Below are 12,580 nucleotides of genomic sequence, written 5' to 3'. Positions count from 1 at the left end.
ATAATAAACACAACACAGAACCAACTTTGTTAATGCACATGTCAGAGAATTGGAATACTTTTACTGGATATCAAAACAACCATTTACTTGTACACAACAGATACTATGCAGAATTAATGTTCTTCGCACATAAGTGAGTGCCCATAAGAAGTCCGTGTAGGACGAAAAGCGTTGGCTACGACTACTTTGGCTACTGTCTGTTGGTGTGATTATTAAAGAAGAAAACAAATAAAGAATCTTTGACTGAAAGAAACCTTCTGGATATGCATTTGTTATATGCATGATATGTAGTTGCTATGGGCAATTAAGTTGTGGAAAGGCTAAATAATAACACATGTTAAGTATAATTGTATTAATTTGATGTAACCATCTCTACATACATGAATAGACTACTGGCTAGCGTCAACGCCCCTAAAGTCTCAGATTCGTTCCTGCCAGGTCTTGTCGCGTACTTTGTCGGATCACTCGCCCCTCTTACTGGTCCTGACCACGCCTAAGGAAACAATTCCACGTTTTACATGGCGTTTCCCCCCTTTCTCACTGCTGGACCCTCTATTCAAGGAGGAGATGGCAGAGGCGATAGATACATATTTTGCTACCAAAGTATCAAAGTGTACATCCGAGGGGTGGTTATGGCTAAGCATTCGAGCGTACTGCGCGCCATTAGACAGAGGTTGTTGACTATGGAACGGGAATTAGCTGCCCTGGAAGCCAGATAGATGGCCGGGGGAGACAAGGACATCACAGGAGCAATCCGGGACTTATTAGCAGAATACCAGGAAGTTGCGGACAGTGAGGTGAAACACCTGGGCAAGTACGCCACAGCGCGAGCATATGGTGAGGGCGACAGGCCAGGATTGGTACTGGCTCACATGTTGAAGGCTAAACGCAGCAAAACACTGATCACTGAAATTCGATCGGATGGGGGTGAATTGCTAACGGAAGAAGAGGACATTGCTAATAGGTTCAAAGAATACTTCGTGAAGCTGTATGCCTCCTGCTCTTCGGAAATGGATGCTGAAATTCTAGATTATTTAGAACACATCAAGCTCCCCTTCCTGTTGGATGCGCACAGACAGTTCCTAATACATCCCATTGAAAAAGATGAGATTGTGGAGGCACTAGCAGGAATGAGGGCAGCCAGCACCCCGGGGATGGACGGCCTCACAGTAGGATTTTACAAAGCTTTTATAGATCTACTGCTCCCCCACATCTCAACGTTATTCGACGATCTATGCGTAACGAGTACGATGCCGCAATCTATGAGGGAAGCGATATTAGTGGCTATCCCCAAACCAGGCAAACCCCCTGAGGAGTGCAGCTCTTATCGGCCGCTCTCCCTGCAAAACGTGGACACCAAATTGTTTGCAAAGATTTTGGCTAACCGCTTAGGCCTGCTGACCCCGGAACTAGTCGCCCCGGAACAGGCGGGTTTCGTACCAGATAGGAACCTCACCTACAATCTCCGTACGGTATTTGGAACAATCCAACATGTACGCCAAGACACGAAAGCCATCACTGTGTTCCTGGATATGGAGAAAGCTTTTGACTCGGTGGAGTGGCCCTTCATGCGGCATGTGCTGACCAGAATGGGATATGGTCCTGCATTCCTCCAAATGATAGGAGTGTTGTATAACGGCCCCTCAGCACATATACGGCTAGGGAATCTCGTTACTGAGGCTATTTCTATCTCCAGGGGAACTCGGCAGGGATGTCCCCTGTCACCAACATTGTACGCCCAAGTCGCAGAACCATTGGCATACGCGCTCAGGAAATACCATGGACATAGAGGGGTCAGGTTCCCTACCTATGAGATTGTGGTCTCTACGTACGCAGATGACACACTGTTATATGTGAGGGACCCAAAAAATAATCTCTCCCCGGTCCTCAGAGAGGTGGTGCACTTTGGTGCTCTATCTGGGTTAAGGGTAAGTTGGACAAAATCCATAGTCTTCCCGCTCACCTCGGCTACTAATCATTTTGAGATGGAGTACCCACTGCAATGGTCTGACGACTCGGTCCGGTATCTCAGCATTAGATTGCACACAGACTCAGACATTGTATTCCATGAAAATTACGGTACCGCTGCCACAAAATTAGAGGATGATGTTGAAATCTGGATAGGACTGCCGGTATCATTAATTGGCAGGGTCTCTATCATGAAGATGGTGGTGCTGCCCAGGTTCCTTTTCTTGTTTGTAAACATACCAATAGTGTTGCCACGCGCCTTCTTTGACAGAATCAATAAAGCACTGATAAGATTGGCTTGGGCAGGCAAGCAGGCACGGGTACAACGGCGAGTGCTCACCCTGCCATACCACCTGGGAGGACTGGGTGCGTCTGATTTGGAGTTATATTACAGAGCGGCGCAGGGAGCACAGGCACATGGTTGGGTCCACGGGGCGGATAATATACCATATCTTCAGCTCGAAAAGCTTTTTGCTGACCCTCTCCCCCTTCCAGCAGTTATTCTGGAGCTGGTTGATCGCAGGATAGGCTTTCTGGACTCGCCAAACTCGACGAGACAAGCATGGCACAGCCTATTACAGCAACAAGCAGGGGCTCTACTATACTCTCCAGACATGCCAATAGACTGGACGGTCTGGTTGGCCCCCTGCAGAGACGGAGGGGTCGTACAAGCGATACGAGCGCTGGGCATACCCAAGGCAGGAGACTTGTTCACAGACTGTGTGGCTAAGACATGGGAGGAAGCCACCGTCACCACGGAAGCACCCACCTTGCTTCAATACTTTCAATTCCACAGGGTACGCAGGGCTCTACAACAACAACTGGGTGGAGACCTAAGCGAACCCCCTGAAGTAAAAGAACTGTCGTATCTCATTAAAACAAAATCTCCCCGTAGGCTGCTATCTAACTTATACAAGTTAGCAATGTCTGATAGAGCCAATCAGTACACTAAGGCCAGGCTGGCCTGGCAGGGCGATCTGGACATGCCTATAGACGATGCCATGTGGTCTTATTGCTGCACTAACACAAAACGTATATCGTTACATGGCCGGCACAGACTTATACATTTCAAATACATTAATAGAGTTTATTACACGCCGGAGAGATTGCAGAGATTCGGGCTAAGGGAAGATGCGAACTGCGAAAGATGTTACTCCCCAGTGGTAGATTTCATTCATTTGGTGTGGGGCTGCCAGGGCGTCTTCCAGTATTGGGATAAGGTATTCTGGGAACTGAGCATCATAGCTGGGTTTGAGATTGCCCCTGATCCTGCCGTGGCCCTGCTAGGCTACTCTAAACGATTACCGAAAGCAGCCCGCAGACTAGTGGACATGGGCCTAATGATGGCAAAGTGTAGGGTAGCAATGTGCTGGATGAGGGGCCCCTTGCCTACGATGACACAGTGGTCGCATGATGGCCTTTATTATTGTACGCAATCAGAGAACTTCAGCAAGCTGCTTCCTCCGCGGAGCAGACCGAAGAACTTCTGGGGTTTATACACAACATACTTGAACAGTAAAAATGAGAGTTCAGCGGAAGGGGCGACCACAGAACCTGTAGCAGGCACTGACACCCCCACTACATAAGGGTCAAAGCACTCACATGATACAGTGCGCACACAACTTGTAAGGATAACGGTTGAGCTCCAATTCATACAGGATACAGAGGGTGAGGTTGGGAAACATACTGGCACCAGAGACATTCAAGGGGACGGACCGGGTATAGATTCACAATTGGATGGCGGGTCCATGGTTACACGTCAACATACACAGTGAGGGCCCCGACAGCAGCAAGTGGTGCTGACATCTCCCTGTTGGCTATTTTTCTTTTTTTTTTAGAAATAGCTATATTCACTGATCAGCAGGAGATACACCACAAGTAGTAACAAGTGCCAACATTATTACATGTGACGCTGCCCTACGTCCGGGATGTGGGCAAAAATGCTGTGTATAGTGCCTTGGTTTTATAAGCTGCCGGCCCCAGGGTTGTAGGCATATGGCTGTGTATTTCAGTGACATTTATTTTTACAATAACAACGGTTACAAAAAAAAAAAAAAATTTGATGTAACCAATGCTGTACGTTATTTGGAAATTTTGTTTCCCTTTTGGAGTATAGAGGAGCTGTACTCCTGGTTTGTTGGATCATTAGCAAATCAGTATATTTTGCCTAAAAACCATTGTTGACAAGTGCAGGTTTCTATTGCCCCAACCCCTCTTTTTGTCTATGTGAAACTGATCTTATATCTGGACAATATTCTCATCAGGGTGCAAAGCAAGGATGCAGTACTCCTTCATCTCTTGTGGATGACTCGGCTCTTGCGGGATCTGGGGTTCATCATCAATTCAGGGAAATATGTAATGGTCCTGTCTAAAACACTGGACTTCCTGGGGTTTCAGGTGCATTCTATCTGGGCCCAGCTTCTGTTACCTTTGAAGAACCGGTTATCCATCACGAAGAAGTTGGGAAGGGTGACTGCCTCTCCGACTATATCCTTGAGCAGTCTAGCTTGCCTGGTGGGGCTTTTGGCTTTCTCCATCTAAGCGATTTGCAGGATTCCATTGACTATTGGACCCTCCAGCACCAGAAGATCCTGCATCCTTGCAAGAGTTTGGTATACTCAGAACAGATAGCCTTATCAGAAGAGACCAGGACGGTGATGTCCTGGTGGTTGGAACACATGGATGCCTGGAAGGCAAAGCCATTTTTGCCTCGATTCTGGAGGTGGTGAAAGAATCAGATGCCAGTCAGCGGAGATGGAGAGCCTGTTTCAGCTCGGTGGAGACTGGGGGCAGATATAACTCCTCCTACACATCAACTGTGTGGAACCGCTGGCCTGATCCGTTAGACTAGTCAATTTGTTGCGGAACCTAGAACTAATTGCAATAAAATTTCTGTGAGTGGATTGTTATTGAAATTTTTCCGTAGAAAACGATGGTGAAAAGTCTATCACTCTATCATGACGCATTATTCTAATATGGCGGATTTTTCAAAATAGCTGCCCATTATTTGAGATATAGGGTATAACTGTTTATATGCCCATGTGTGGTATCATTTTATATGTTTTTAGGGACGGGAAAGTCAAAAATAACATCAAAAATTGTTTCTGATGACCATAATATCAAATAATCGCGGAATATGTCAGATAGACAAAGTTTGTATAATTTTTTCGTTGACTTATATGACAAAGTGTGAAGGAACGTAAATATTACAATTAACTTTTGAAATAAAAAGTTTGCTATTGTTTGTGTTTTGTTTTGTAACTTTGTTGTTATTGTTTGTTTTTTTGTTAATCAAAAATGTTTCATTTATGTGTTACAGGTTCTTGCAAGTTGCTGTGAGATACAGTGAAAATGGACGTAGAAAAGTGTTTCATTTGTGATGTGGTGTTTCAAGAAGATGACGATGTATCTGTACTCACTGAAAGAGGAGTGACTGGAATTCAAAAAACATGCAAGGAGAGAAAAATATCTAAGTTTCACATTTGTGTTGGGCAGAAAGTTCACAAGAAATGTAGAGCGCGTTTTGTTAACTTGAAAACTCCGTTCCAGGAGAAAGAATTAGATCCCACAACTTCTCGTGTTCTACGGTCGTGTGAGACCCCGTTTGATTTTAGAAAAAATTGTTTGGTGGCCTTTCCACTGATTTGGTAATTGAACAAGTTCTAATGAAGTATATAAAAGGATTCGGCGGAATGACCCATGGAAAAGGTATGACAGAACAGCAGCAGCTTGTCTGGGTTATGTCACGACCTATTTGCGCCCATTTGAATGAATGCATGCAGGACTTTGCTTCAGTGAAGCATGCAGCAAGTGAGCAACATGTTACTATGACCAGTTCAAGAATTGAACGCGATAAAGGAGATACACAGAAAGTACTGGTAAATGTAGAACAGCTCCATGTTTTTGAGCGAGACAGCAACCTGCGTAACATTGTCACGGGTGTTACTTATGGCAGTGATGTTAATCCTGAACTTGCAGAAGAAATTGGAAATAGAATTCTTAATGAGATGACGGACAAAAGAGTCTCTGAGTTCTCTTTCAGAAAAAGCAACCAGGTGAAGGTAATGAAATCAGTTCAATATGTTAAATTGATCCTGAACTATTGTTTCAGCGCTTTTTGCTTTGTGCTCAGACTAGTGGCGTGGATTTGCAGGAGGTGTTTCGTTATGAGCTTTGCTCATACCCAGCTAGTTTATTCAATAAGCATGGACTTATGAGGGAATCTGGGAAGTCGCAGCTTGCCAATTACATTAAAGAGCAAGTACCAGCCGTTGCTAACATGCCTGAAAATATGCAGTTAGTCATTGATGGTGGGTGGTTACTACATCGCCTTCCTTGGAGTCCGAATCAGACATTCCATGAGCTTTGTGCCTATGAGAGATATGTGCTAGCAAAGTATGGCCAGGCAATAATAGTATTCGACGGATATGGAGATACGTTTTCAACAAAATCAGAAGCCCATCTAAAAAGAAACAGAGGTATTGTAGGACCTAAAGTAAATTTCATAACTTCTATCTCCATCGCCATTCAGAAACAATTATTTCTGAGTAATAATGAAAATAAACAAGCCTTCATTGATCAATTATCGCAAAAGTTACAAGAAGCTGGGTGTAAAACAAAGCAAGCTCATTGTGATGCAGACTTCATGGTTGTTTTGGAGGCTATTGAGTCGGCCAAAACTCATTCTACAGCCATTGTTGGCGAGGACACCGATCTTCTCATACTACTCCTTCATCATTTTCAAGAAAACCAATTTGATATTTTCCTTTGCCCAGAACCTAAGAAATCTTCCAAAAACATAACTGTGTATAATATTAGGAAATTAGCAAAAGCTTTAGGTAATGACGTCTGCTCTCACATCTTATTTGCTCAAGCCGTATTAGGATGTGATACCACCTCCAAACCATTTGGATTAGGAAAACGTGAGTCCATAAAGTTGCTAAGAAAATCAGGCAGCTTCACAGAAAGTGCCGCCGTATTCCAAACTTCACAAAACTCAACAGAAGAAATTGAAAATGCTGGTCTTAATGCTATTATAGAGTTGTATGGAGGAATAACAGGAGACAGCACACTACATGATATGAGACTTCGAACTTTCACTTCAAACGCAACAAAATCAACAATACATGTGAAACCGGAAGTCTTGCCTCCTACAGAGGATGCCTGCAAATTTCATTCAGTCAGAGTATAACATCAGGTGCAGCAGTGGATGGGTATTCATATGGATCCATTACAGTGGGGATTTGAAGTGAAAGATGGAAGATTGGCTCCCATTAGAATGAGTCAAGCACCAGCACCAGATCATTTATTAAAATTTGTGAAATGTGGCTGTAGCAAGTCAATGTGCGACTCTGCAATGTATATGCAAAAGACAGGGAATAGTGTGCACAGATGCGTGCACGGATTGTCTAGGAATAAGCTGTTGCAATTCCATGGAAGTGGACATGGACGATGATTGAAATCATACTATTCTTATACTGAGGAGTGCTGTTTGAATTAATCTCTTTAACAATTATCATTTGTCAGTGTCATATTGAGAAGTGCTATATTATCTAGTTGAAATTTGTTTATCCTTTTCAAATGATGTTAAAAAATGTAAATAAAAAATAATGTCAAAACTATGTTTGGCATATTAACATATAATTATCGTTGTTTATTGTATTAATCCCAATTTGATATTATGGTCATCAGAAACAATTTTTGATGTTATTTTTTACTTTCCCGTCCCTAAAAACATATTACATGATACCATACATGGGCATATAAACAGTTATACCCTATATCTCAAATAATGGGCACCCATTTTGAAAAGTCCGCCATATTGGATTAACACGTCGTGATAGAGTGGTAGACTTTTCACCATTGTTTTCTACGGAAAAATTTCAATAACAATCCACTCACAGAAATTGTATTGCAATTAGTTCTAGGTTAGCCCATTTTTTGAACTAATTTGACTAGACTATATTGTAGTTAGCATTCTTTCCCCACGCGGTCCAAAACATCAATTGGTTGGACGGGATGAGATCTCATCTTCTGGTGTAAATTGCCAAAGACTTTTGCAATTACTGCCTCCAGCATCATATGTCAGTGACAGAGGAATACATCCTGAGCAGGTTCAATGTGATTACAGATTGGAACATCCTGGTTTCTCCGTGACTCCAGAGATTGGAGGCTTTACCCTCGAGGTTTTCACTTTCTGAATATGTGATTTGGCCACTATAAGATCGATCAGTTTGCCTCTCGTCTGGATACGCAACTTCCACTCTTTTACAGTTTGAGGCCCAATCCTTGGGTGATCAGATCAAATGCTTTTCTCCAAAAATGGCTGACGGCTCTGCTGTATGCTTCCCCTCCCTTCTCGATGATACAGAGGGTTCTGTCGCAGGTGAGAAGACAGACATCGGAGTTGGTTTTCATAACCCGTTGTTGGAAAGCCCATGCGTGGTTTCCGTTAGCGATGTGGCTATCCTGCCCCCCTCAGGTGTGATTTCTTTTGTGTCCGGAACTTCTTTGGGATCCGGCGGGCCTTCCACATTGTTTGGTGACTCAGGAGCTCTTGTGCTTTATGGTAAATGCTGGGAGATTTGCAGGATGTGATGTTCTTGTCAGAGTCCTCAGCTCCTCTACACACAAGCGTTATGAATCGCCCTGACGTCGATGGGTATCTTGGTATGGTGAGGTGTGGATCCTTTGAAATATGGAATCCATATAATTGTAAATTTTCTTTTGGATATTGCTAGCCAGGGCTAGGTTTATAGGACAGTGAACAATTTCTGTTCAACTATATCTGCTGGCCATCCGCACCTAGATGGTAAGCCGGTGGGAGAATATCCCCTGGTCTGCAAGCTGTTCCGGGGCATTCTCATGGTTGGGCGGTGTTAAGTTTCTGCAGAGCATGGCAGGCTAACAAGGGACTTTCTCGCAAACAATTGTCGGCAACATTCATGCTCCTTCTATGTCTCATTTCCTGCAGATGAATCTCAGATGTAAGAGCCTTGGATTTGGCAGGTAGAATATTTACTCCCTCAGGGACATTCTTTTTTATTTCTAGACATACTAAAACTGCTTCAAGGTGTAGTGCTGCCTTTTCTCATCATCACAAGTTATGTGTTGTTATATGTTTAAAATGTTATGAAGACAGTACTCGTGAATTACAGAATGATTGTACAAGGCAATTGGTTATTTCCTTACAGAAAACTTTCTGCCCTGACTTTTCAGCTACCCTGGCCCATTGGGTTAAGTGGCTTTTTGCTGAGACTGGGATTGATGTTTCCCTTTTTGGAGCACATTCAGTGTGTGGAGCTATGGCCTCCAAACCCTTTTCCACTGGTTCTCGTTTAGAGGAAATTATGGCTGTGACGGATTGGTCTTCTGACTCCACTCTCAAGGTGTTTTACCATAAATCAATAGTGGATGTGGCATCGAATTTAGTAGCATAACTTTAAACTAGCAAAATCAGAAGCCTCCGTTCCTGCCATAGAATAAAATTAATTCTAGCTATTGTGTCAAGAGTTTTCAATTCTATTAAGTACACAGAGGCGAGGATTATCCTGCCCTTGGGTTTTCATACTAAGGGTGTATATTCTATGTTATTGTACGACATTACATTAGTTGTGGTTAACCTGATATTTCCCACCCACAATTTTTATTCTTTCATACTGGTTGATTGAATTTTACTTCTGATGTTTCTTTTAAGGAACAGATGCCAAGTCTGCTAGAAGCGGATTATCGTGTTGCTGTTGGTGAATCCTGTTGGTTGCAAGGGCTCTTCGACTTCGTCTTTTTGCTTGGTTTCCATGTAGTAGGCATGTTGTTGTTTGGCTGATTCTTTTAGCAGATTCTGGTTTGGGGACTATGTTGTTATTCGCAAAGAAAGAGGAAGGACTATGGTCGTAAGGACATTTATAGTGTTATGTGATGCCGGTAATTGGTGGAGAGATGGACTACCGTGGATCATGGGAGATGTAGTTTAAAGTGAATGTTCTTTTCATTGGCTGTTATAATGTATGAAGAAAGAAAAACATAATCCTCACCTCTGTGTCCTTAATAGAAATGAAAATTCTTGACATGATAGCTATAAATATTTTTATACTCACAGGTAGCATGATCGTTCTCTGAAACCACAGACCCCGTTCAACTGCAGTGGACCTCTGAGCCATCATATAAAACAACAGTTTTCTTCTGGTTGGAAACATGGAGATATTTCTTTTCGGTATATTTTGTAACAGCGAGTGAGATGCTATACATGGGGCATTGATGGCCTACGTGCTTCTTCTTGACTGAAATTTACTAGGCAAACGTTCACATACTGTTCACTTACTGTAGCGGGTATCTCTACATACAATGCCTTGTGTGTTCCCTCAGTTTCGTCAGAGTGTTGGGGTTCACAGAACTTGATTCTAGGAGACAAGGGCAAAGCTACCCTCTAATTCCTTTAACTTTCTGCTTCAATTTGGCAATCATTCTCCTGCTTCTTCTCATGCCTCTATCTAAAATGGAATTAATTTGATTCAGATTCTAAGAAAGGGGAACAAGTGTGGAGACTTCTGGGAAAGGGGAACAGGTGTGAAGACTGCCTGTTGAGGGCAGTAAAGGTAGACACTAGTCTTGAAGTAATAGACTTGTGCTCTTAAGGATTTTTGACGACATGCCCAACCACACTCCTTTTATAGATTCAACAGGAGTTACTGTCTAAGGAGCATCACTTTTAAGTTCCGTGGATTCCTCTGTATTAGAGCGTCTTTTGAACATTAGCAGAATAATGTTTAGCTTTGGTAGTAGTGATGTTAGTTAAAATGGAGGTAGATACTGCATACACTTTAATGGTTAGAAAAGTGACTAAAGGGGTAGCTGCCGGGCATCAATAAACTCAGAATATCTGCCGGTGGACTTTCTCCACATCATTTAATGTAACTATTGTACAGAAGGTAAAACACTTAAGTGGCAAAATGATTGATTTTCGAGGGAGACAGATGTAAAAACAGAATAGCAGAAAGTCTGCACGCTGCCTGACCAAGTGAAAAAAATAGTAGAATGAAAATATACTATTAGAGGTAAAGAGCCCCACAAACATACAGGTATTAGCAATGCCAATCAGTCTTGCTTGTTGTTATCAGAGATATCATTGCTTTATGTGTCATCGCTAGTCACAAATTGTCATTATTGCAATACAAAGTGGATCTTGTCATGGTAACATCGCTTATATATAGTGCTTGCTGCTCTAGACTTGAAAACACCACATGCAAACTATATTGTGGCCCAACTTTGTGGTACGCTTTTTATCGATCCCAAAAGGTATGTGCACTTGAGTAGCTTGTCTGGAATTTGACACTTGCTATCCGTGGTTGTAAGTGGTACAGGGCCTTTCACCTGACAGTGTCTCTTGTAATGCCTCTGCCTAGTGAAACATTTAATAAGTTATCAATTTGGGCTTGGGAAAACCTACTTGTCATCCTTTATTCTTGCATTATTCCCTACTTGAAACCCAATTCCTCTCCTTCCTTTGCCCCACTCGGATCCTTGGGAACTACCCTGACCATTACCTCCCCAGTTTGGAACTGTTGAGAACTTTTCCTCCCATTGGCTCAGAGTTATACTGCTCCAGCCTTTGTTAAGCCTGTTCAACCACTTATCAGCAAACACTGCAAATTTATATGGACCCTTTTATGTCGTATCCAACAGGTATTTAAAAGTGATATACAGCACACTTCCTTGAGTCTCCCTGTCACAGTCCCCTTTTTAGAGGCTAGAAACTCCTTGACATTCATCCCTCACCAAATCACTCCAATCAATCAATACACCATTAATCCACATTACAAATGGAACAGCATCTGCTCTCTTACGTTCTTTAAAGCTCTGAACGTACTGAGCTGGCTTCAACCCAAACAGTCTGATCCGAGCTTTCTTCATTCACTCATGTTCCATTTGTTTAGCCAAGGCATTTTTCTGATGAATGTCAGATCTTCTATGAGGAAGCAACTCTTTAAAATGGCCGCCTTAGGGGGGCGTGGCCAAGATGGCGGAGTGAGCGGACATGTCTTGCAGCTGCTCCGGGCCCAAATAATGCATTTACACCGCAGTGCCCCAGGGTCTTGGAGGGGCCTCAGGCAGCAGTTGTGGCTCCAGATATCACCAGCCCCGCAGAAAAGCTCACGGAAGCCCCTGGAGCCCGTCGCAAGGGCTCAAGTGAATACCGGCGCTGGTAGGAGCACCCTGGCCCGCGAGCACAGGGTATGGGCACGCCCTAGATTGAGTCCCGGTGGGCCGCAACTGGCCCTGCACCCAAAAATTAGATGCCTGATCTGCATGTGTGGGCTCCCGCACGACCGGCAACTGCCCGCAGGCTCCAGTCGTACATCCTGAGCTGGCCCGTTGGAGCAACATCTTCAAAGGAGCAGAGGATCGTCGCGGTGCTGAATCAGCCTTCTATTGCAGGGGCCTGGATAAATAAGAGAGGCCTTCGGCGCTTCGCCCAGCCTCACGGGACATTACACGTACTGCGGCAGGAGCACTGGAGGGTGCCCCGACCCCCCCCCACTCCATGCAGACCTGCAGCATGATTCCTTGGCCCCTGGGGGTCGATGTTATAGCTCACCCCGCCCCCCCTCTTTCG

General features: G+C 43.7%; 1 protein-coding gene across 3 annotated transcripts in view; it reads right to left on the bottom strand.

Annotated features, from left to right (window-relative positions):
- The window catches only part of LAT (linker for activation of T cells), a 379,514-nt gene that overhangs the window by 89,314 nt on the left and 277,620 nt on the right, over nt 1-12,580 (bottom strand). The window lies entirely within an intron of this gene.

Source organism: Triturus cristatus, chromosome 7 (genome assembly GCF_964204655.1).
Source record: "Triturus cristatus chromosome 7, aTriCri1.1, whole genome shotgun sequence".
NCBI classification, from domain to species: Eukaryota; Metazoa; Chordata; class Amphibia; order Caudata; family Salamandridae; genus Triturus; species Triturus cristatus.
The sequence above is the reverse complement of the archived record's forward strand: the minus strand, read 5'-3'. Positions and strand labels throughout refer to the sequence as shown.